The 24,432-nt window shown below is 36.9% G+C and overlaps 1 protein-coding gene across 1 annotated transcript in view; it reads left to right on the top strand.

The window, feature by feature from the left end:
* LOC136253260 (leucine-rich repeat serine/threonine-protein kinase 1-like) overlaps nucleotides 1–3,481 on the top strand; it is a 172,045-nt gene extending 168,564 nt beyond the window's left edge. The window contains exon 9 of the mRNA XM_066045898.1: nucleotides 3,368–3,481. The gene's annotated coding sequence lies outside the window, so the exon portion shown is untranslated. The remainder of the gene's footprint in view (nucleotides 1–3,367) is intronic.
* The last annotated feature ends 20,951 nt before the right edge of the window (nucleotides 3,482–24,432 follow it).

Raw genomic sequence — 24,432 nt, 5'->3', positions numbered from 1 at the left:
GCACCTTTTTTTACAGCTTGGCTGTTTTTGATTAGATATCACTTCTTTTTGTATTTGTATACTGCAAAGCCGGCCTATGGCTGGCTTTGGGGCTTTTTTAACCCATGTGTTTTTTTATTTACCACAGGAAGAAGAAAAGAACTTATATAAGATTTGTAATACTTCAATTATTTTTGATTTTATTAGTAATTATACAAATTATATACATATATTTATTACATGCCCATTATTCCCCACAGGATATTTTTTTGCAGCTGATCTCTCTACTGGGTGACTTGAAATGTAGCTGAACTATATACAGGATGGTTTCTTTGTAGCTGAACTCTCTATAAGGTGACTTCGTCTAGCTGAACTCTCTACAGGGTGATTTTTTTGTAGCTGAACTCTCTACAGGGTGATTTGTTTGCAGCTGAACTCTCTACATGATGGTTTCTTTGTAGCTGAACTCTCTACAAGGTGACTTCGTCCAGCTGATCTCTCTACGGGGTGATTTGTTTCTAGCTGAACTCTCTACAAGTGATTTATTTGCAGCTGAACTCTTTATGTGGTGGTTTCTTTGTAGCTGAACTCTCCACAAGGTGACCTCTTCTAGCTGATCTCTCTACAGGGTGATTTGTTTCTAGCTGAACTCTCTACAGGTGATTTTTTGCAGCTAAACATTCTACGTGGTGGTTTCTTTGTAGCTGAACTCTGTACATGATGGTTTCTTTGTAGCTGAACTCTTTACAAGGTGACTTCTTCTAGTTGATCTTTCTACCGAGTGATTTGTTTGCAGCTGAACTCTCTACATGGTGGTTTCTTTGTTGCTGAACTCTCTACAAGGTGAATTCTTTTACCTGATCTCTCTACAGGGTAATTTGTTTGTAACTGAACTCTGTACAAGGTGCATTTTTGTGGGTGATCTCATGCAGGTTGATTTGTTTGTAGCTGAACTCTCTACAGGCTGATTTACTTGTAGCTGAACACCTTACATTGTGTCTAGTTTCTAGCTGATCTCTCTGCAGGTTGATTTGTTTTAGCTGAACTCTCTACAGGCTGATTTACTTGTAGCTGAACTCCTTACATTGTGTCTAGTTTCTAGCTGATCTCTCTACAGGTTGATTTGTTTGTAGCCGATCTCTCTACAGGGTAATTTGTCTGTAGCTGAACTCTCTATAAGGTGATTTGTTTGCAGCTGAACTCTCCACAGGGTGATTGCTTGTAGCTGAACTCCTTACATTGTGTCTAGTTTCTAGTTGATGTCTCTACAGGGTGATTTTTGTAGCTGAACTCTCTACAGGGTGATTTGCTTCTAGCTTATCTCTCTACAGGTAGATTTGTGTTGATTTGTTCATTGCTGATCGCTCTAAAGGTTGATTTGTTGTAGCTGAACACTCTACAAAGTGTTTTATTTGTAGCTGATCTCTCTACAGGGTAATTTGTTTGTAGCTGAACTCTCTCCACAGTGACTTGTGTGTAGCTGAATTCTGTGTAGCTGAATTCTCTAGAGAGTGACTTAATTGTAGCTGAATTCTCTACAGGGTGCATGACTTGTTTATAGCGGAACTTTCTTCAGTGTGACTTGTAATGTTCTGAATCTCTATAGTGATATATTTGCTTAACTCTCCACATGGTGACTTGCTTCTTGCTGAACTGTCTATAAGATTAACTGTTTACAGCTGAACTCCCTACAGAATAACTTGTGATGTAATAAAATTCTATAATGGAGTAAATAAATTAGCCGAATGCTCTATTAGGGTGACTGTTCTATTAGAGTATCTCGATCTCGCATTTGCTACACGGAGTTGGCTTTAGAATCATAACTCAGTGGTTTGTAATCCGACTCTTCTGTACTACTGCAAGGACTTTCTATGAAGATTATTCCAGCTATACACCGATTTTCAGCTCATTGCTCTAAGCGGTTTGCCTAGTAGGCGTGAAAACTAATACTTTTGTATTCGTAAAAATCGATCGCGTAATTGTGACACAGGTTGGGTTTTGTGTCATATCTCCATGGTCTTTATCTCGATTCCTTTCAAACCACCAAAAGGCACTCCTACGATGGTTATGTTCTATACCATATGCGTATTTTGTACCGTACGCGTATGGTACATACCATACGCGTACGGTACGATTTTCCGTACCATACGCGTACGGTATAGACATACGCGTAGGGTACGTACCATATGCGTATTATGCCTTTTCTCAGCCTTCCCATCACCTAGCTACGATGGGCTGTCTTTACAAGCATTTCTAGCTGAGCAAACTTAGAACACAACACAATAATCTGCTTAGTACTGAGCTGTAACTATAAATTTATTCATCAGCACACGTGCATGCACATGCATTTTATCCTTTGCATGGATGCATTTTCCACTATAGTCCTATTTGTAACTAAATCTTATGTACATAATCTCACTTTGTCTGCCGAATTTTACATAAATGGCACTGTGCATGTATGCTACTTTATACAGTAGCTATATCAGAAACATGCAGATGGTATACAGTGGCGGATCCAGGATGGGGCATTTGGGGCAAATGCCCCCCCTTCAAGAAATTGCATACAAGATCGAGATACTCTAATAGAGCAGTCAATTACTCTAATAAAGCAGTCACAATGTTCATGAGGCAGTGTAGCTTACCTATGAAGCTATAAATAGGATTTTATTTTACATAACAGACGTGATATAGTTGGTAAGGATAACTAGCTATTATTGTCGTGACCTTTTTTTTTTTTTTTTTTTGGTCTTCAACTGGTTTTCAGCAAGTTTTTTTGGTCTTCAACTGTTTTTCAGAAAGGTGCCCCCCCTCTTTCCAAACTCTGGATCCGCCCCTGGTATATTTATACTCAATTATAAGTGTAGATAACTGATAATTTACCACAGAATTGGGTAAATAAGCAAGGAGAGCAATTACAACATGCATGGTTGCTATAGTAAGTTCTAACTAAATTATACATGCATATACTGCTTGTGCAAAGCTAATAACTGGAAAAATGAACTTCGTAAGTGTCATCAGTTGTGCAACATGGCTCCTCACTGTATTTGCATTTTTATATACTATGTACACTCTTCTTCTTTTGAAGATCCAATTTCTTGTTTACGTACTTTTCTTGTTTATACATACTGTAAATAGTATATTCATCACACTGGACCTACAGCACAAATTAATGTGGATGTTGTTAACTATTAACTTTAAAGAGTACATTCAGATAAGAGTAGCTAAACACATTGTCTTCCCATCCACAAGCATGACAGTAAGTAGCGAGTAGCTATACAACGCACTTAACAATAATAAAACAATGCTACTTAATATACATTCATTACTGAACTATACATTAGAACTCATATATTGTATTGTATTGTATTATTGTATTAATGCTTTACAGTGACCAGCACTGAAGGTCTGCAGCAACATGTGCTGCAGCCTTAGGATTACCTAACCTAATTTCAAGGACTTAGACTTAGTGACTTATAGCTGAAAAGGTGTAACAAAAAAGGGGCCAAAGTAAGGAAAAAAATCCCTCCAACCCCAGGAATCGAACTGCAGGTCACCCAATGTCTAGTCGGGGCCACACTCAGTCTCCTCCAGGAGGGATGGATTTTCTTCCTTAATCCTAAAGTATTTATTGTATTAATGCTTTACAGTGACCAGCACTGAAGGTCTGCAGCAACATGTGCTGCAGCCTTAGGATTACCTAACCTAATTTCAAGGACTTAGACTTAGTGACTTATAGCTAAGTCTAAGTCCTTGAATTTAGGTTAGGTTGGGTTTTCTTTCCTTACTTTGGCCTACTTTACAGGGGCCAAAGTAGGTTAATTACCTAACCTACTTTGGCCCCTTTTCTGTTACACCTTTTCAGCTATAAGTCACTAAGTCTAAGTCCTTGAAATTAGGTTAGGTAATCCTAAGGCTGCAGCACATGTTGCTGCAGACCTTCAGTGCTAAAGCATTAATACAATAAATACTTTAGGATTAAGGAAGAAAATCCATCCCTCCTGGAGGAGACTGAGTGTGGCCCCGACTAGACATTGGGTGACCTGCAGTTCGATTCCTGGGGTTGGAGGGATTTTTTTCCTTACTTTGGCCCCTTTTCTATTACACCTTTTCAGCTATATATAAACTCACCATAAAATCTCTGCCATGTTATGTTTTCCTATACTTCATCTCAGCAGGCAATGCACATGCCTCATTCAATAGCAAAGTGTCAGCGAACTACAGTTTAAAAAAAAATATTGCACAATTAATTACTATGCACATCAGTCTTAGAGTATAGCATGTCTAATATTGCTATAAGCTACAGCCATGCAGATTTACATTAATTTGCAAACTAAAAACATTACTTTCTCTACAGTTATATCTCTTTGCTACCTCCCTCAATGTTATTGCATCAGCATTCTCCAGGTCTTCCTCTGTTTGAGCAATCATTATACATTGTACTTCTCGAGCTCATCTGATTAAAATTGTCTGTTCAACACACCTTTAGTGCCACCAGGCATAAATATCCATTTTTAAGTGGAACCTAGTGTACTAACAAATTAAAGGTAAACAATAGATTATATGTAGCAACAATAGAATAAAATATTTAATGAAATAATATATATATGCCTGAAAAAATTGGCTCCATTTGCCAATGGATGCAAATTATTTAATATGGTTGCTATGTTGTAACCAATCAGAATGCAGTATATGGATAATTATATCAAAATCTTATGTTTATATTTAGCTACAATGCTACCTCTACTGGCTTAGCGTTTATATCACTATGCATTCCAGTTATATTCATTGAAAAATCGTGAATATCAATATGCTGGCACAATTCTACAGCCTAAAAGAAATCAATGTCTTTTGTCCTAAATAATGCTTTAGAAGATCAAACTTCAAATTTCAGTTTCTGAGTAAGACAAGGAGCATACTGCTCTTGTTTTATGTTGAAGGGATAATTGGGCACCTTTAAACCCAAACACATTTTTACAAAGTTCCTATATACAAGTATAGAAAAACTCCTAGTAGAGTTTTGGGTAATATCGCTCTATATAGCTTTTAATTATTGTACTAATCTTTGACTATCTTCAGGAGTATTTGTAAACACATAAATATTATGTGTGGGTATTGTTCTAATTGTAGGGAAGTGTAGGCAGACCATTTATAGGCAAAACAGACTATTGTATATAATATTATTAATCAATAACAGAAAGTACACAATAACAACTAACTCTTACAACTACAGTACACAATATTAATGTTGCAGGTATGTATAAATTACATTATATTACATCATGTCACATCATTTCATTACATCATTAACTCTATTATAGATATGAAGGAGGAGTAGCATTTGTAATCATGGCCTAGTTTTTGAATTTTCATTGTATCAACAATGGATCATGAATCCAATAAGAAGCAATATATGTGTAGCAATTGCAGCCACAATGTACTGTGTGGAAGAAGAAACAAAAATTAAAATTTACCATACATTGTCAGTGTGTGCAGTTGCTATGCAACAGCTAGATAATTTGTGACTGGATTTGCAAAAAGGTACCTTTTTCACAGACAACATTTGACCCATGCATATTTTGAAATTCGGGGTTTCATAAGTTTTTGAACATATACCTTATAATTGTCTGCATGCAACTATCCATGAGTGCATGTACAGTAGCTACTAGTATCTATCTGCATTTTGATACTAAGAGCAAGTTTATCAGTGTAAGGAGTCAAGTGTTACATCATTTTGTTTGCTGGCATGTAAAATGTGTGGAAAAGGTACCTTTTCACAAATCTGGTCATTTTAACTCAACTATTCTAAAGAACGCATACAGTATACCAGCTTGTGTACTTTCAAATCAATTACACTGTGGATAAATGAAGTCATTTATTATAAAAATGCAAGATGGAAATCCATGACAAATAAGGCGGACGAGGCAATAAATCAATATGTACAAAAGTCAGAAGACATCAAGAAAATAATCCACAGGTGCTTACATAAACCATCATAATTATATGGGTGATGGCTCTATTGCATGTATTTTGTGGAACTGTCAGATACTTTGATGAAATGAAATGTTAAACAGACAACGAGATACATTGCTATAGATTATACACCAACAACTATGTATAAATCAAGACATATTATATTTAATCCCCTTCCTTTGATTTATACTTTTCAGACTTATACTTTTCAGACTTATACTATATGTAGCTAGGTGTTATCATGTTTCGTAAAGCTTCCAACCCAGCTGATTGACCTTTATTAGTTTTGACAATGTAGAATTCCATCAGATCCTACCAGATCAGCAGGACTTAACACAATTCAAGACTGGATCTGCCAACAGTGTGATCAATTCATGATTGTTTTTATCATATATTGTCCTAAATCATGATGTCAGTTTCATCACTTATATATATATATATAATAGTCATGCGAGATATCATGTTATTCTTTTATTTTAAGGAATGCTTTATTTTAAATAGGTTTGCATCATGCTGTAAAGTAAATTATATCTCAATCACAGTAAAGCTAAATTGATCTTAGCTCTAGAGAATAGAATAGCTATAATCAGATCAACTTACCCTGCCATTCACTAGAATTGACACATATAAATTCAGCTTCTTTCCTTCCACTGCTATATGGAACAACTTGCAACCAGAGACTTTTGAAGCTTCATCTATATATCACCGTGTTTAACAACCTTGTAATTGTAATATGTAATTGTAATATATAACCTTCTTATAAATGAACTATAAAATCGTAATTAGTTAGCTGTAGCTATATATTTTTATTTGTATATTGCATTTATACGGTGGGGACTATTCTACGGAACAGAACGGAACGGAACGGGCGAATTTTTTTTTTGGGCACACTTTGGACTTAGAAAATTTTCACGAAATATTTTTTCCGGATAATGTTGTGTACGTATCCCGGATACTGACATGTTGAAGACTAGTTTGCCTTGTAGTTAGCAGGGCCAACAACGTCGTGTTCTCCGCCAGGCTGGCAGCCCCTAGAAAAGAAGGGCGAAAAAATTGAGCCAGTTTAGAAGAACTCTTTTCTCCTGCCGTTTTTTCAGAAGCACTGTTCTTACTTTGTTTCTCTCACTGGCTCAGCCGTGCCTCACTCATCACTATGAACTGATTTGTCAGTGACGTCTCGCATTATACCTGGCAGCACAGGGCTATTCACAGCTATTGGCGAAACTGATCATGTGAGTGTGAAGCAGCTTGTGGTTTATTCTTGTGACACCACTGTGTGTGTGTGTGTGTGTCTCGTTTTGTGCTATATAACTGTTTGTACCTCCTGCAAGGAAGAACAGCTTAAGCCAATTGCATTGAGTTTAAACAATAAATCAAATCTGTGTGTGTGCGTATGTGTCACTATAGGCGTTATGAATTCTCTCACGGAAGAACGGCTCTGCCGAATGTGTTGAGTTTAAATTTTTTCTGACATTAAATGACTTGTTTGTTTTTATCTGTTGTACCAGTTATAACTGAACAACGGATGGTCACTACCTATGTGTGGTTCTGTAAAACCATCTACGGCTGTGCAGATGGTCCTACAGGAGTATTGGAACTATATTATGTTGCTGAACATCAGTTGTGGTTTTTGTCGTCTTATTAGTATTACCAAATTCTACTTTCTCAGAAAGAAATATGAAAAATTATTTGCTATTCTATTGTAGTAACAATTAAGTGACTGATATTTGTAGTGACATTAAGTCCCAATAGAAAATAACATTTCGCTACTTAGAGATGTTCCTTGCCCTATAGAGATGCTACTGTTTATATACGTTAATTCACCTATCAATGTATTACTCCACTATCCCGCCCTTGGGCATATATGGGGATTTCAAACAGCTGAATGTCAAATGACCCATAGAAGGGCAAACCTATTGTCTCAAATCCTCACTTATCCACACAGGGATATGACAAGTTACAAGAAAAAGTACTTGTGTGCTTAATGAATGTTTATCAAAATTAATGCCCTATAGTGCGGTAACAGTTTTGTGTCAATTCTCCCTGTAAATACATCGATAGGTGCATTATAGATATTATAATTTTCACCACCACTTTATTATGTGGTAATGTGGTCATGATTTTGTGTGTATTGGGTATGATGTTCTTATTTGTAGGTGGAAACTCAGATATTGCAAGCAACTAGTTGGCTAGGGAATTTAACGTCTAATGAGGTAACCTAACACACTACAGAATGCCAAGAAATGTTTACTGGATCGAAGTCATCTCATCTTTATGCAATCACTGTGAGAATAAGGACTCATTGTTCCAACTAGTCTCCATGCCAGACGGTTTGTGTGGGGGTGGCAAATAAGCCTTCTAGTCATTGTTGCACACATTCTGTGACCACTGTGGGATGTTGGCAGAGCCAATCAGATTGCCTTGCGCACTCTATGATAAAACAAACACTAATTATTCAAATTCTTACTGTAATAAAGGACTGAAGCTTAACAATGCCATAGGCTTAGGATATTTGTTCCCCTTGTACTGAGCTCTTATAATCATTGGTTCGCTATGGATATGTGAAGTAGTGGAATTGTCGAGGAAGATCTTCAGCAATGTTTCAAATACATCATGACATTACCAGTACAATTTTCGCCTCAGCTTGCTCAGACGTGACTGGCACGATTCATCCTTGCCACAAAACAATAGCGTGATGTAATCTAATTGCATGTCAGTTTATTCATGGAAAGTGTACAACAGTGACCAGACAGTTTATTTCCTGCCCCCACACAAACTGTCCGGCACGTGAGACTAGTTAGGTACCTAAAAACAAATGTTACAAATTTTTTTAAATGGCTGTATATTCAAGTTTGTTGTTATTCAGACAAAATAATTGTTAAATCTGCAATAATGGGTAAATATGTGGGAGCTGATGAAAACAGAAAAGAAACTCACTGTAGTAATATGTTACATACTGTGCAAGAATTGTGATCCACAGATGTGATTATACTGTTAACTATTTAATTGAGTGACTGACAGTCTACTTGCTGGCTGATGTAGTACATAGTTCTACGTATATGACTCAACCATACAGTTAAGGTACATCTTTTTCATAAAGGACAAAAATTACCAATCTTTAAGAGGTTTCATTATAGAAAAATTTGTAAATTCTCAGTGCTATCTCTTATACAGATTCTTTTACAGGAACATTTCTAATATTAATGGTAATTAGAACTGCTCCCGCACAGTATGAGTCAAGCATACTTGAACTGTTGAATGACCTAGTGCATGTATGGTATAATTATGTACATATATATAAACTTATTTATTGGAACCACTATGTACCGAACCACTACGTACGTATGTAATGAACAGTTTGAGACCAACTGATGAAATCTTACTGAGAGGTTGTCCTTTAAATTGTATTCTATAGGAACCACAGAAATGTTTCTATATAGTGGAGGGTACTTTAAGAGAGGTTCTACAGTTAGATAATCCATCAATGCTTTTTAAATTCAGGAGTAAGAGCTACATGGTGCAAGTCAAGGTTGTCGACCAACGGGAAGAATTGTATGCAAAAGAAAATGAACAAGTAGCTACAGGTATCAAAACACACATATCCAATGATCGATAAGTGGGTGTGGCTCCATGATAGTCTACAGGCTCCCATAAGCAGGCATAGCACTTTTCTTGATGCCATGCAGACTTATTTCCTACAATAACACAAACCCAATAAGTGGGCATAATACCATAGAGGATGTGGGTGTGGCTCCATATATCACTTAAAACACCAAAAACATTCTCAAATGGTGCATGAGTATGGCTCCACATTAAGTCCCTTGAAATGCAACCCAAATGACCTGACACTATCGCACTAATAGACCAATAGACCTTCAGTGCTGGCCACTGTAAAGTGTTAATAACAATAGCACTTCAAGTTCACACATGCATATTGCATAAAGAAGTACAGTAGATGTACTCTATAAAATTGACGAGTATACATTGATTTTTATTGTGGAAATTTTGCTCTTATATTATAGTACCTGAGAACTGATACCAGTAGTATATGGCTATGGGAGAGAGTAAATTTCACAACTTCGTTTTTTATCCCCTTAATTCTTTAGGCTATCATTAGTTGTACAAGAGATGAAATGGTGACACAATTAGTATAGCTGTCACAACAATAGATTAAATATATCACACCTAATAGAAGTGAATACTTGATTATCTGACCTTTGACTATCAACACAGATGTGTCTGTTGTATTAGAGTATTTCGTTTAAGGCATGCATTCCATTAGAGTAACTCTGTATATTTCTTTACAGCCGTCAGCCATGCCGGCATTATCTAGACACTAAAGAACGATAACTTTTCAAGTACAACTACCTTATAAATCATGGAGTAATAAAAGTACTTCTGCAAATTTACCATTGGATAAAATAGCAAATAACTTGCACTAAATCTACTACACTAACACTAATGCAGCCTTCAGGTGTGAGGATATAGCTAGCATATTGAGGTGAGCATACACTCTATGTACAGCAAAATACGATTGGCTACACTCCAGCACAAAGAATATACCATTTTCTTAAAGAGGGTGATATCAATAACATGTAGCAGCCATCAACAAAAATTAGTTGTGTAAAGGTGCTTTACAATACACACACTTGTGCTATTGTACTATACACCTAAATGCAAAACTTCAATCATGTCTTTTGTTGTTGCCATTACCCTTGTATGCTCACAGTCAAATTGTTCATCATTAAACATAGATCAGTCATCTCACAAGATCACCATAATACGGACTCATTGTTCCACACCTCATTTAGACGAGACGTAGCTTCACAATAACAATGTGAATCCACCTATAAATTAAGAACATCACACTTAATCATAGATCATCACACAAAATCATCACCACATAATAAAGTAGTGAATCATTACCTAATACAATATACCTATAACGTACATAAAAACAGCAACATTTCTGTAGTACAAGGAACATCTGAGTGGAAAATTAGGGAAGAATATTACTTTATATTGTGAATTGTGATGTAATTCAGTCTTTAAACTTGTAGTCACTTGATATTGCAACAATAAAATAACAAACATAATTATCATGCTTTTGTATGTCTTCCTTTAATACTTATTTTTATAGTAATCTCGCTTAAAATTGTCAACCATTACAACATGTTTCGGTAGAGCATTCCAATGTTCAATTAGTATTCTTTAGAAAATATCTTCACAAATTTTCATGCACTGCATGTTTGTACAATTGAATGTCAATGGGAAATGGTTGATCTAGTAAGCTGCAAGGATTGGTACATATTACCATGAAACATCTGATATGTGGTGATCATGTCTTCTCTATATTTTCTGTATACTACGGTGGGTGGTTGTACACAATGGAGTCTTTCATAACGATGAAAGTCACTAACTGGTTTTGAAGCTCTGTGTTTAAGTGATTCAACTCTGTTAATATCACCCTAATAATGAGGCCCATAGACTACAGCAGCATAGTCGTAGAACTGGTTGAATCAAAGTTATCTCCAACACAACAAATATCATAGCATCCAAGGACCAAAACATCTCTTTATTAAACCCATTAAAAGCACAACTGCTTGTTCACACATATATAATACTCCAGTAAAACTATCCACGACAGTGATCAACCAAGAGATCAACACTGTGACGTTAGTTTCTACTGACTTAAAAGAGGCAATCAAGTGGCTTGTATTAGCTTTGTCCCCTTTTCCTGAGATGAAATCAAGGTTGATCAAATATCTTTATCACAGTCACAGATGGTTTTACAGGACCACACATAGGTAGTGACCATCCCTTGTTCAGTTATAACTGGTAAAGCAGATAAAAACAAACAAGTTATCTAATGTCAGAATTTTTAAAATTTTAAACTCAACACATTCGGCAGAGCCATTCTTCCATGAGAGAATTCATAACACCTATAGACACACACAGATTTGATTTATTGTTTAAACTCAATGCAATCGGCTTAAGCTGTTCTTCCTTGCAGGAGGTACAAACAGTTAGATAGCACAAAACGAGAGACACACACACACACACACACACACACACACACACACACACACACACACACACACACACACACACACACACACACACACACACACACACACACACACACACACACACACACACACACACACACACACACACACACACACACACACACACACACACACACACACACACACACACACACACACACACACACACACACACACACACACACACACACACACACACACACACACACACACACACACACACACACACACACACACACACACACACACACACACACACACACACACACACACACACACACACACACACACACACACACACACACACACACACACACACACACACACACACACACACACACACACACACACACACACACACACACACACACACACACACACACACACACACACACACACACACACACACACACACACACACACACACACACACACACACACACACACACACACACACACACACACACACACACACACACACACACACACACACACACACACACACACACACACACACACACACACACACACACACACACACACACACACACACACACACACACACACACACACACACACACACACACACACACACACACACACACACACACACACACACACACACACACACACACACACACACACACACACACACACACACACACACACACACACACACACACACACACACACACACACACACACACACACACACACACACACACACACACACACACACACACACACACACACACACACACACACACACACACACACACACACACACACACACACACACACACACACACACACACACACACACACACACACACACACACAGTGGTGTCACAAGAATAAACCACAAGCTGCTTCACACGTGCACTCACATGATCAGTTTCGCCAATAGCTGTGAATAGCCTTGTGCTGCCAGGTAATGTGAGACGTCACTGACAAATCAGTTCATAGTGATGAGTGAGGCACGGCTGAGCCAGTGAGAGAAACAAAGTAAGAACAGTGCTTCTGAAAAAACGGCAGGAGAAAAGAGTTTTTCTAAACTGGCTCAATTTTTTCGCCCTTCTTTTCTAGCGGCTGCCAGCCTGGCGGAGAACACGACGTTGTTGGCCCTGCCATAGATAATAGAGTAAAGGGATAGGAAACGCAAGCGATTTCCGGTTTGATTTCCGTTACGCGTGACTTGAAAGGACAAGACAGTTTTGTGAGAATTAGTGTTCTAAGCAGCGTAAATAGTAATCCAACAGACTACAGTAAGTATTTAGGCCTATGTGAGAGATTTTGGCGAGAGAATTCAGACCGTAGATTTTGTAACAAAGCGTATCGCATTAACCGTGATTGTTACACGCTGTCACACTTTCGCTCATCGTACCTTCATGCCTCGTCCATACCGCTTCTTTTATAGCCGGTTCCACTTTCGAATCTTGTGGTAAGCTAGGCGTGTCACCAACACAGTCTTTTACCGTTGCGTTGTACTGCAAGGTGGTTAAAACTTTTGGTTAAAAATGGAAGATACTTAGTCGTTTCTTCAAGCAACAGTTCCTGTTTTGCTCCGATATTTCCTCTGGTTCCCTCTGTTAAATGGTAAGGAATAGGTTTATCACAGTTAAAAGGATAGAATATATTTACGAAGAAAGTAAAGTGGTTTAAAGTAATTTTTGGGCCGTTTTTTTCACTTTCAATCTCCTTTACTTTTGCGTATAACTTCCTTGAGGGTTGGTACCATCCTAATTCCCTCGATTACTTACTTGAGTTCACTGTAGCGAAGTTTCACAGTCGTTGGTTACAAAATTCTGTCGTTACAACAATTTGTTTCTCTTTGATACAAGCGCAGCAAGCGTAACGAGTATGTTCGTGACGTACTACACGGAATTCCAATAGAAATGTACGTATTTTGTGACGTCACGTTATTGCGTTTCCTATCCCTTTACTCTATTATCTATGGCCCTGCTAACTACAAGGCTAACTAGTCTTCAACATGTCAGTATCCGGGATACGTACACAACATTATCCGGAAAAGATATTTCGTGAAAATTTTCTAAGTCCAAAGTGTGCCCAAAAAAAAAATTCGCACGGAGCGAAATGATGGACTAAACCACGGAACGGAACGCTTTCTCAAATTGAATCTTGCAACTTACCATTGCTGAAACTTCCCTTATAAGTTAGCAGTGGCATCTCCAGTGGGTGATTAAACATAAGATAAAAAGAATTAACGGATCGATTGTGGGTTTTTGTTGGTTGTCATTAGTAACGAAGTATTATTGTGGGATGAGCTGTATCAGTGATGTTCATCCATACGGAAGGGAACTTTATGTGAGCTGTTTTTCTTATTTAGGCTTTAGAAAACAGTCTGGGCCGGTCTTTCAAGTCATAAGTCAGTGTATAAATAAAGCAAGCAGGAAGATACTGGTAACAGGAAAAAGGAGAAACGTAGGAAATATGAGCAGAGGATTAGGGAGGTTGAGATGGGTTCATTTACCCCATTAGTCTTTTCAACGTTTGGTGGAATCAGTGGATGTACCAGCATCTTTTACAAACGTCTAGCCTACTTACTGTCCCTGAAGAGAGAAGTTCCCTACAGCAGCGCGATGTCTTGGCTACGTTGTCGCATCAGCTTCTCGTTGCTCCGCTCAGCGATTGCGTGCCTTAGGGGGGCGCGCTCCCACAGTGGTTGTCCCATCAGCCATAGGGCACTTGACCTTGTACTATCAGAGGGTCGGGTGCCTTCCCCCTAATTATTTAAATTGCTCCCTTTAATCTCAGTCCAATTTTTGTCTAGCACTTCAACACCTAGTGCTAGGGGTACTGGTTACCCCGGGAAAAAAAACAATTAAAAAAAAAACAAAGAAAAAACAAAAAAAAAAAAAAAAAAACAGGAAAGAGCCAGCTGAATTAAAACTTGAAGAATTTTGTGCAGTGTGTGAGGAGTAAATATTTTGGCAGACCGCAAGGAGGGTATATTCTGCAAACATCACTGAAATGTATGCATGGAGTTATTTATATATTAACAGCTGGTGCAGTGGACTAATGCCGTATTCAATAGTGAGCTGATTTTATCTGTTGCACAATTCAAGGATGTGTCTGACTACTACCCTTGAATCAGGCTAAATGCCAAAACTCCAAGATCAGCCAAATCTCTATTATAAGCCGCATGTGAAACCATGCCCGTAGCCACCAGGCAAACGTGATTTGGACCAGGATGTGTGTGTAATTTCAATGTATCTAGTCAGACCTGAAATGGAACACTCACATTAATTACATACCACCTAAGAATCCTAGGATTTCTTAAGTGTAACATTTCACATGCTTCACTTCAAACAAAACAGGTTAAATTTGTTCGTCTATTTTCAAGTGATTCCCAGTCCAGCTGGTCCATGAAATTACAATGGGATCACATGTATTTGTTACAGTGCGGGCTGTCCTGTGTTGGATCTACTCTAGAGTTGAAATTTCAAGGTAGACTGCCAATGTACTGACACTATAGTCCAGTAGATAAAACTTGTAACCCGGAAAAAAATGGTATAAAAGAAAGTTTGGTATCATTTAAAAGCTCTTTTCTCATAGAACAACATATCCAAAGTCCCAAAAAATCCCCCTTGGGGAATTTATTTTATATCAGTTTAAAACTTCCAGGTGTTTTCAATCAGTATGTGCAAAGAACAAGCAGCTGCTAACAATTGTGACTGGATCTGCAAGAACCCCACATGTCAGTACTAGTTAATTTTTTTGTATTTACATTTTCTTTAGATAGCCAAGGAATGGTAAACTGAAGTTTCAGCTCTAGAAGCCAAGCACTTTTGAAGTGACAGTGCTGCAAAGTGGTAATAACAGAACTAAAATCAATTTGTACAGTGACAATAAAGAATATAAACTACAGGCACTTACTTAAACGGTCACAACTTACGATAGCAGTACTCTATCAAGATGCAACTGCATCATCAGATTCTCCATGAACAGGCGAATCCATTGCTGGGTAAGTTTTGTCTTCCAGGCCCTTCCTACAACCATCGCCAGGCAAAATTGACAATGTGAGAACAAAACTATGGTGATCCATTTGTTCAACACAAGGTAGACTAATGCTCATACTTTCTGTCTCCTTGGGGGTACAGACATGAAACAAAGATTTACAAACTCCTATTGCTTTGGGGATCACGATGCTATCAAGGTTTTTGCTGTTAGCACCTTCCTTCATTGAGAAAGAAGCGCTCACAAAATTCCAAATATTTCACCCAATGGCATTGCGTTCATAAATCAGGGGGAAATCGCGGCTATTTTCATGATTACACATGAAGCTACAAATTGTGACTATAAACTATAGCTACATGTATAACAACTATGATATGAATATAACAACGAGAGTACAATTATGGGGAAAAGGAGAAGTCATCATCCAAACCTTGTGAGCCCGAAATCATAAAAATAATCCTGGCATTGTTTGTTCAGCATTAACACACTGAAAGTTGTTGATGTAAGTTTCTCCTAGCCTCTTTGAATGGAACTACAATCAGTAATGGGTATAAGAATTGATCTCAGAATTAATGGTGCAAAAGGTGTCCTTACCCCAAAAGATTCCACAACTAGTGGAATGAAATGACCTCCTTTTAAAAGCTATATATATTACTCTAAACACTGAGTTCAATAGCAGAGACTTGTTCACAAATGATTGTAGTAATTGTGTTGACAAATTGTGACCGAATCTGCAAGAATCCTACATGTTAGTGTAAACCTAATTTTACAGTAGCTACCTATAGAATGCAGGAGTTATATTTGATCCTGATTATCAACATGGCTATCCTGCCTATTTTGGTGTCTCTGTCTGAAGTACTACTCAGTCTGCATATATTTTCCTTCTCTGCTTCCTGTGTTGCCCATGGGGTGGCTGCTGCAGCTGGATTGGTGGCTAAGGATACTACTGAAGCATCTGGCTCCTATGAAAAAGCAGCTAAAGAAAATTCTGATCTTTTAACTAGCAAACTGATGTGGACATGGTGTGGCTGGCTAATAGTTTTACTCAATAGGATGCCTCACTCTGCTGTTGTCATTTACACCAGATATAGGTAGTCACCTATCAGTTGCAAGCTTTCTTGCACCTTTTCATTTGGAAACAACTCCTGTCTATTAGATGCTAAAAGACATACTGTAATTATGGTTGATTTTATTCTGCAAAGTTACAGGGAAAACATTAGCTAAGACTTCTTAGTATAGTGATAATTGGAAAGCTGTTTTTCAAAATGATAGCATTGTGCACAGTTCTCCTTCACTATACCAGCAACAAAGAAAAGCTGCACATTACATACATAGGTAATCCTGCAAGCTAACATGTTATGTATGTGTAAGTTAGACAGTTTATGCCTCCGCCTCCCATTCAATGATAAGAAGCTACTGCTAGCTCAATACAGATGCTAGCTCCTAATCTCACATCCTCCTGATTACTTGAACTGTGCATTAGTTAATCATAGAAATTTTGGTTTCACAAACCTTACTTGGATCTCTGAGATCAATGCATACTGAGATGTAGTACAGGTGTTTGGTTATTCAGAGTATATGTATCTCAGCCTTCCCTGGTGCCATCAGCTTTTAAACTACGTAGCAAAAGCTAATTACCTGCAGCTTTCTTTACAACAGCTGTGTCGTTATCAGTATCAGGATTACGAAAACACTTTCAAAACTGCGACACTCTCTTTAAAGGGTTTGATGCTACAGTATGTGCCTTCATCCTTTATATTGCTCACAGTTTGCCTCTAAAGACTGATTTAAATCACAGGTCCTATGGTGCCATCTTTTGCCATAAAATCATTCTGGTCATTTGATATTGAATATGTACTGAGTCTCACTTACATACTCCGATCTTGAGAAATATTACACACCCTTGCTCTGCAGTTTTATTTGAAAATGACAAAAAAAGCATGATCAATATTTTGATCATTGTGTAGCTATAACAAGATCAGTGCTTATGGTTACATACATAACTACATTTTTTATGAATGCATCTCACACAGGCTAAAGTTTAATGCAATCATTCACTTATTCGTAACAGGAAGTGAATATCTGTACATTGATGTACTTATCAATATTATTCCCCTCCTCTCCCCTTACAAGAATAATAGAGGGTGATAGTAGCTAGCCATGGCTTCTGAGCCTATGTACATATTATGGTCATAGTGATAATCTCGTTATCGTGTTCTACTGTATTCAAACAATGCCCCTACAGTAGCCCAAGTATATAAGTGCATGGGGATATGATGGCAAATGATGCAATGTGCGTAGGGAATCTGATTGTATAATAGTCAAATCCCTTACTATGGTTTCTGGGAGGTGAAGCTGATCATGCATTTACAGTAACACATTTGAAAGATGTGCACTTAGAGGCATGGGTGGGTATTTACCTTGAGACATCCAGTGTCGGAGAGGTACTCACACTACTGTTGACAAACTTTGTGCCAGCCATTTTTGCATTAAAATAATTTATGTCATCTGCCATGTACAGCTATCACAATATACTTTGTTCAGTTTTCCAGTAGGAATGTACATGATTATACAGATGTATCGATATAAAATTTACCATAATCGTGATACTGATATTAAAATATTCATAAGGACCATCAAAGAGACAACATCCAAACATTACTAAGACAAGGGACTCCGTACTCACTAAATCCACTAACAGTGGAGCCCTAGTGTATACACCAATAGAAGAACATGCCCTACAAATACAGTGGATAGCTGATCAAAGCAATGAAAATCCAAGACATGCAACTATGAAGCAAACCTAAAACTACCAAATACTCATCCCTCACTTAGTGGACAAAAGAAAACCCTAAAGTTTATAAAAGATAATGGCTTCGTGAGCTAATTGTGATGGGTGCATCTAAAAGTGGCATGTTCAACCTCACAAATGTGCTGGCCATCTACATGAGATTTGATATTGTCATGTTTCTTTAAGACAAAATATAAGAGATGAAGTTGTTGGAGGAAGCAAGAGGATTGAAATTTTACTGTTATTCCTTTTTAGAGGTAAAATTGTAATCATAGAGGTTCACAGGAACTTCAGAAACTGTCCTTCATAAGTAGGTTAAATGTAGAGTGTACTTTACACAGAGGGTCCTTTAAGCACTGCATGTACATGTACAAACTTATTTTCACCAGCTATCACTTAGACTTGCCAATTCCAAACTAATGCATATGCACAACCATAGCACTGTGCTTGTGATCCATTTTTCCTCAAATATCAACTCAACAAGTAAGCTGTAGCTGGTGATTACTATTCTATTAAACACCAGCTGTCAACCGTTTCTTACAGAAATTACATGCAAACATTTAAACAACAGTAAAAAAAATTCCCCAAGATGGATTTTTTGGGATTTTGAATATGTTATTCTCCATTAAATTTCACACAGAATGATACCAAAACTTCTTTTATACCATTTTTTTCCGGGTACATGGCTTTTTTTGCATTTGACTACTGGACTACTAGTACTGTTGTAGCATGTTTAAGTGGAGGACAAGTAATGCTAGATTATTTATGTAGACTTTATTCAGTCTAATAAACAGAATATATGGTTGATTGAGTGAGGTATCACTTTCAGAATGTTCAGACGACCAGTGATGAGATGCATGGATTCATCAAATTTTTGTTGTGGTTGGAGACATTAAATATCCAAAAGCAAACTGACTGTATAATATTAATTCACTTTCTTTATATTTTGTCAATTTTGAGCCTGTATACAAATAATTGAATTTTCCTTGTCAATAGAAATCCTAGAATAAGATGGGAGAGAAAATTATCTTTGTTTACCTATACTGTACAACCAATAGTTCGTAATACTGATTTGTATGGGGGGGAGTGTCTAACTCTCAGTATGGCCTGTACAAACACCCTGCGTAAAGTTTACCTTTCATCAAATCAACACCTTTACTGGGGGATAGAAAACTGTTGATTAGTGTTGCTGAAGAAGGTAAAGCCTTTGTTCTGAAATAAGGCCGAGGTGTTACTTTAAGCAGGGTGTTTGGTGAATGCATTCAAGTTAGACACTCTCCACCTTATTATGAACTCTTGGTACAACTTCAAAGGAAAATGAAGAAAACATACAGATGAATCAATAAAATCACTACAGTAAGGTGAATTACAGACTAGTGAGATCTTGGTTAATTAATGACAGTGATTGGAAATTAAGTGTGGTAGCTTCTTGTTCTTGAATATGTTGCAAAGTGGAAGTACAAATCAAAATGGGATATCAATTTCATTATGAAGAATTTGTAATGATTACCTAAACAATCACTTAATTAATGTTTTATAATTATCCCATTCCATTTTCCTGGAGGTTCCACTGATAAAATGCAATTTCAGCAATGATAGCAGTTAGCCAAGCTGCAAGTTGATTCAGAAAGCATTCCATTCTGTAAAATAGACCCCATCCAGAATTCAACTCAGTACTCAGGCTGAGATATCTGACAATAGTCCACTACTCTTTTAATGAATCATTGATGTTCACACAATATAGCCTCCTTGAGGTATCTGAATGTTTGCTCCTCACACACTGCACAAAATTCCTTTAGATTCTGCTTAGACTGAGTTGATTCAGCTTGTCACCATACTTGTTTCCTTTGTAGTGTAGCTGTTCTATACCATATGCGTATTTTGTACCGTACGCGTATGGTATGTACCATACGCGTATGGTACGTACCATACGCGTACGGTACGATTTTCCGTACCATACGCATACGGTATAGACATACGCGTATGGTACGTACCATATGCGTATTATGCCTTTTCTCTAGCCTTGCCATCACCTAGCTACAATGGGCTGTCTTTACAAGCATACAATTCTAGCTGAGCAAACTTAGAACTCAACACAATAATCTGCTTACTACTGAGCTGTAACTATAAATTTATTCATCAGCACATGCATGCACACATGCATTTTACCCTTGCCGTGCCCATGCAATACCCACTATAGTCCTATACTAATGTACCTAAATCTTATGTCACTTTGTCTGCAGAACTTTACATAAATGGTACTGTGCATGTATGCTACTTTATACAGTAGCTGTCAGAAGCATGCAGATGGTCTTATAATATACTCAATTATAAGTGTGGATAACTGACAATTTACAACAGAATTGGGTAAATAAGCAAGGAGAGCAATTACAACATGCATGGTAGCTAGTAAGTTCTAAATGAATTATACATAATTATAACTGACTGGAAAAATGAACTTCGTAAATGTCATCAGTTGTGCAACATGGCTCCTCACTGTATTTGCATTTTTATATACTATGTACACTCTTCTTCTTTTGAGGATCCAATTTCTTGTTTACGTATACTTTTCTTGTTTATATATACTGTAAATAGTATATTCATCACACTGGACCTACAGCCCAAATTAATGTGGATGTTGTTAACTTTAAAGAGTACATTCAGATAAGAGTAGCTAAACACATTGTCTTCCCATACAGTAAGTAGCGAGTAGCTATACAACGCACTTAACAATAATAAAACAATGCTACTTAATATACATTCGTTACTGAACTATACATTAGAACTCACAAACTCACCATAAAATCTCTGCCATGTTATGTTTTCCTAGCAGGCAATACACATGCCTCATTCAATAGCAAAGATTCAGCGAACTACAGTTTTAAAAAAATTTATTGCACAATTAATTATAATGCGCATCATGCAGTCTTAGAGTATAGCATGTCTAATATTGCTATAAGCTATACAGCCATGCAGATTTACATTAATTAGCAAACTAAAAACATTACTTTCTCTATAGTTATATCTCTTAGCTACCTCCCTCAATGTTATTGTATCAGCATTCTCCAGGTCTTCCTGTGTTTGAGCAATCATTATACATTGTACTTCTCGAGCTCATCTGATTAAAATTGTCTGCTCAACTGTGACACACCTTTAGTGCCACCAGGCATAAATATCCATTTTTAAGTGGAAGCTATAGTGTACTAACAAATTAAAGGTAAACAATAGATTATATGTAGCAACAATAGAATATAATATTTAATGAAATAATATATATATATGCCTGAAAAAATTGGCTCCATTTGCCAATGGATGCAAATTATTTAATATGGTTGCTATGTTGTAACCAATCAGAATGTAATATATGGATAATTATATCAAAATCTTATGTTTATATTTAGCTACAATGCTACCTCTACTGGCTTAGCGTTTATATCACTATGCATTCCAGTTATATTCATTGAAAAATCGTGAATATCAATATGCTGGCACAATTCTACAGCCTAAAAGAAATCAATGTCTTTTGTCCTAAATAATGCTTTAGAAGATCAAACTTCAAATTTCAGTTTCTGAGTAAGACAAGGAGCATACTGCTCTTGTTTTATGTTGAAGGGATAATTGGGCACCTTTAAACCCAAACACATTTTTACAAAGTTCATATATATAAGTATAGAGAAACCCCTAGTAGAGTTTTGGGTAATATCACTCTATATAGCTTTTAATTATTGTACTAATCTTTGACTATCTTCAGGAGTATTTGTAAACACATAAATATTATGTGTGGGTATTGTTCTAATTGTAGGGAAGTGTAGGCAGACCATTTATAGGCAAAACAGGCTACTGTATATAATATTATTAATCAATAACTGAAAGTACACAATAACAACTAACTCTTACAACTACAGTACACAATATTTGCGGGTATGCATAAATTACATTATATTACATCATGTCACATCATTACATTACATCATTAACTCTATTATAGATATGAAGGAGGAGTAGCATTTGTAATAATGGCCTAGTTTTTGAATTTTCATTGTATCAACAACGGATCATGAATCCAATAAGAAGCAATATATGTGTAGCAATTGCAGCCACAATGTACTGTGTGGAAGAAGAAACAAAAATTAAAATTTACCATACAGTGTGTGCAGTTGCTATGCAACAGCTAGATAATTTGTGACCAGATTTGCAAAAAGGTACCTTTTTCACAGACAAAATTTGACCCATGTATATTTTGAACTTCGGAGTTTCATAAGTTTTTGAACATATACCTTATAATTGCCTGTATGCAATTATCCATGAGTGTACAGTAGCTACTAGTATCTATCTGCATTTTGATACTATATGAGCAAGTTTATCAGTGTAAGGAGTCAAGTGTTACGCCATTTTGTTTGCTGGTATGTAAAATGTGTGGAAAAGGTACCTTTTCACAAATCTGGTCATTTTAACTCAACTATTCTAAAGAACATATACAGTATACCAGCTTGTGTACTTTCAAATCAATTACACTGTGGATAAATGAAGTCATTTATTTTAAAAATGCAAGATGGAAATCCATGACAAATAAGGCAGTAGACAGCAGGACGAGGCAATAAATCAATATGTACAAAAGTCAGAAGACATCAAGAAAATAATCCACAGGTGCTTACATAAACCATCATAATTATATGGGTGATGGCTCTATTGCATGTATTTTGTGGAACTGTCAGATGCTTTGATGAAATGAAATGTTAAACAGACAACGAGATACATTGTTATAGCTAGATATACACCAATGACTACGTATAAATCTAGACATATTATATTTAATCCCCTTCCTTTGATTATACTTTTCAGACTTATACTGTATGCAGCTAGATGATATCATGTTTTTTGTAAAGCTTCCAACCCAGATGATTGACCTTTATTAGTTTTGACAATGTAGAATTTCATCAGATCCTACCAGATCAGCAGGACTTAACACAATTCAAGACTGGATCTGCCAACACTGTGATGAATTCATGATTGTTTTTATCATATATTGTCCTAAATCAAGATGTCAGTTTCATCACTTATATATAGTCATGTGAGATATCATGGTAATCTTTTATTTTAAGGAATGCTTTATTTTAAATAGGTTTGCATCATGCGGTAAAGTAAATTATATCTTAATCGCAGTAATCAGATCAACTTACCCTGCCATTCACTAGAATTGACACATATAAATTCAGCTTCTTTCCTTCCACTGCTATATGGAACAACTTGCCGCAACCAGAGACTTTTGAAGCTTCATCTATCACCGTGTTTAACAACCTTCTTATAAGTGAACTGTAAAATTGTAATTAGTTAGCTGTAGCTATATATTTTGATTTGAATATTGCATTTATACTCGCTGTGCGAGGTCTTGCAATTATATAATAATAATAAAATAATATATGATTGCTCTATATCTCGATCTTCACTGAACAGAAAGACTAGCTCCTCCCCCCTCCCTCTTCCCCGAACAGCAGAGTGCCATCAGGTGTAGTCAATAGGTACGGCAGTGCAAAAACCTCCTGCTTGATATTATACGCATACCAGGTTAGCTTTACTCAGATGGTACGATTTTCCGTACCATACGCGTATGGTTGTACCGTACGCGTATACGCATATGGTATGTAC

Source organism: Dysidea avara, chromosome 4 (genome assembly GCF_963678975.1).
Source record: "Dysidea avara chromosome 4, odDysAvar1.4, whole genome shotgun sequence".
In the NCBI taxonomy this organism is placed as follows: Eukaryota; Metazoa; Porifera; class Demospongiae; order Dictyoceratida; family Dysideidae; genus Dysidea; species Dysidea avara.
This window is presented reverse-complemented; position numbering and strand designations above follow the sequence as displayed.